This window comes from Formica exsecta, unplaced genomic scaffold, assembly GCF_003651465.1.
Source record: "Formica exsecta isolate Colony F162 unplaced genomic scaffold, ASM365146v1 scaffold427, whole genome shotgun sequence".
Taxonomy (NCBI): Eukaryota; Metazoa; Arthropoda; class Insecta; order Hymenoptera; family Formicidae; genus Formica; species Formica exsecta.
In genome coordinates, this window is record NW_021851510.1 from 27,108 (window position 1) to 30,586 (window position 3,479).

Genomic DNA, 3,479 nt, shown 5'->3' on the forward strand with positions numbered 1-3,479 from the left:
GACGAAGGACTAACCCACGTAGATAAAATTCGGGCAGATAAAATGATGCCATTTGTACATTATAATTTCGATGTCCCACGTGAAGAAACTTTCAACACACCAAGATATCAACCATCACTCTTTAAATATTGTTATTAAATGGAATTAAACCTATCATCTTATCAAAAACAAAAATTGAAGAAAGCTTGGTTTTATGATACAGGTGAAAAAATTAAATTGAATTCAAAACATGTTAAAAAAACAAATACTAATTATTATGGACTATTTCCATCATTATCTATTAGAAATGCAAATAAAGTATTTAGACAAATGGAAAATAATAAAGGTGCAGAACTCAGCCTATCTAAAAAAGAAGTTGAAAATTTAGTATTAAAAGCTTTATCAGATGATGATATAAAACAATATGTAAAAAAACTTAAAATACCTAATTTTAGAAACGTCTATTTAAATTTAAATGAATTACCTAACAAAATAAGAAAAAATGAATGTGGTATTGTTAATCTTTTTTTTCAATGGGTTTGCTATTTCAAAAATAAAAATCATATATATTATTTTGATTCTGTGGGGGGAGATGCGCCTATAGAATTGAAAAATTATTTCAGTGAAAATAGACTCAGTATGAATACAAAGAAAGTACAAAAGAAGAGTGATCCAGCTATTTGTGGTTACTTATGTATAATAGTTCTTTATTTGTTGGGAGTTAAAAAATAAAATGAAAAGATATAATAAAAACAATTGGAATAGGTGATATTAAGGATGTTTTATACTATATAAGGGTTTGATCTGAACTAAGAGTGACAAATGACTTTGATGTATTGCCAAAAGTGTAAGACAAAAACAAAATCAATGCTCGAGCATTAAGAAAATAAAAATGATAAATGGAGATTACATACGTAAAATATAACACATATTTTGATAGCAAATTGAAAGCTCCAAAATGCAAAAAAATAAATTTTATAAATGGCATCAAAACATAGTTCACATCAAGACCTTTTGTTTGTGTTCGAGAGCGAGGCGAAATTAGGAAACGTTGTGCGAGGATCTTTTGGTTCGCGGAAAATAAATCTCGCGAGTACAATTCACGGTTTTTTAATTACAACAAATTAATTAACACGATCACAAATTCTACAAAAGTTCCAAATAAAAGCTCGGTCGGTTATAGGCAGTTCACAAAAGACTAGCGGTTGTCGTAAGCGGTTTCACAAAAGGAATAGCGGTTGTCGTAAGCGGTTAACAAAGCGTGTCGAAAAGCGGTGTAACTAAATATGCGATAACTAAACGCGTAAGCGAGTGTCTCAAAGCGGTGTAACTATATGCGGTAGCTAAACGCGTAGCGGGTGTCTCAAAGCCGTGTAACTATATGCGGTAACTAAACGCGTAAGCGAGTGTCTAAAAGCGGTGTAACTATATGCGGTAACTAAACGCGTAAGCGAGTGTCTCAGGCGCTTGTAACTATATGCGGTAAGCGGTTCTTTAATCTCTCGCTGCCAATGAATTTGAACCTCCGAGTTCGGTTCGAAGATTCAACGCGGCGCCAAACTTTATTGGTCGCCCCTTGAAATATCAGCGCGAGATGAGATTCGGAGCGAGTGATAGGCCGGTGGCCCGTACGTCTCGGGCTACGTCACGGCCTCGCGCGTGCCGGCAGCCGTTTATTGCGCGGCTAACCGACAAAGTTGTTTGCGTGTTTTCGTGTAAAACTTATTTGTCATATGGGCTTCAAAAGTCAAAAAAACATCAAAAAACCTTAAATAATAATAGCGATAAGAACATTGTTTTTCGACTTTGATCGCGATGGAATAATAATGCGAAGCCCATGTGACAAAGAAGAAATTAATTTAAATGTAATTTAATGCAATCTCAAACAGTTTGGTATATTGTATATGATGAAATTACAACGACAAACCTGATAGATGAATTGAAACATTTTAGTTTAGCTGGTAAATATGCGTTTACATATAAATGCTTTCAGTGTGTAGAATATCGAGGATTACCTGATTTAATACTTTACGTATGCCCTTAAATGATTTTGTTTTTACTCAGGAACCAAACTGGGCATTTGTTTTCTTTATAAAAGATAAATTTCTGTACGACCAAAATGAGAATCCAACAAATTGGGATCATGCTAATATTGGGGGCGCTTAATTCGAAGGATGCTTTATCATCTGAAATTACATTTTTATTTGTGCCGGAAGAACTAAATTTAGAGGATGCGCCTGAAAGGCGCCTGGAAGGCTATGCCCGAAGGATACTAACAAAGTATACAATAGCTATTAATTTAGGTCAAGGTCTTAATTCAGCTGAAGATATTCAAAAGAATGTCATATATAAAGTTAAAAATATTCTAGAAACAGAAAAAAAGAACTGGGCACCAAAATATAAAATTGATTTAGAAGTGAGTTCTATTAGCGTTGAATTTGATAAAAATGATAAATTAGTGAACAAAATATTTGACGCAATAGAATCAAGGGTGTTAAACTCTGAAAATGAAGGACTTTCTCTTATTAAAAAAGAACCTGGTAAAATTAATCTAGATTTACTAATCCGGGGTGTATTTGCTATTTAAAACTTAAAAAATCTTATAGAAGAAGAAAGAATAAATCTCATAGAAGAAGTACCGCTAGCTTTTGATATAAACAAATTTAAATTTGAGAAGAATAATAATGAAACAAGGGTATATAGTCCTGTAAAATTAATAATAACCCATCCTGGTAAAATATTTGATATTCCACAATATGCTGTTATAGAGTCGGGTAAAGAAACTATATTCAAAGGGGAAAGTCAGAAGGGAGTCACTCTTAGTTCAGGTCAAGCATCTGAAAGACACCTGAAAGGCGCCGAAAAAATTTTGTGGAAGGACCGATATTTAGATTTGTTACAAATAAATTACCTGCTTATATCAAACCTGCAAATGTAATGTATTTTCGTTTTGGAGATAACATAGGTCTATTTGATAAATTAAAACTTACTTTCGAAGGAGAGGGTCTGAACTTAACTCAGGTCAACCCATTAAAAATGTGAGCGTAATGATTGACTTACATGAAGTGTGTCCTACGGACTAAGCGTCCCTTGGACTTAGTCTTTCAGACGTCATAAAGACTAAGCGTCGAAGCGCAAGCATCGAAGCGCTCGGATCACATATCACTCAGTAATTAGTCATGTTTAACTGTATCTTATCTGAGCCATATCTTCGTATGGCTCAGAAAGATAACACATGCCTAGTAATCTTGAGATTGCCGGTTCGAATCTGTCCAATACAAGATTTTATTTACCAAGAGCGGACGGCTTGGTAAATAATATGGTGTGTAAAAAAAAACTGAGCGGCGTTGTGTGTGTGTGTGTGTGTATGTGTGTGTGTGTGTGTGTGTCCTGGCGCCAGGAATAGGAATAGGCAAACCTCCAGTTCTTCGACAAACCTTCGGTTCTTGAATGTGAAGCGTTCGACAAAAGCTATACAATACTTTCTGTCACATCTAGGA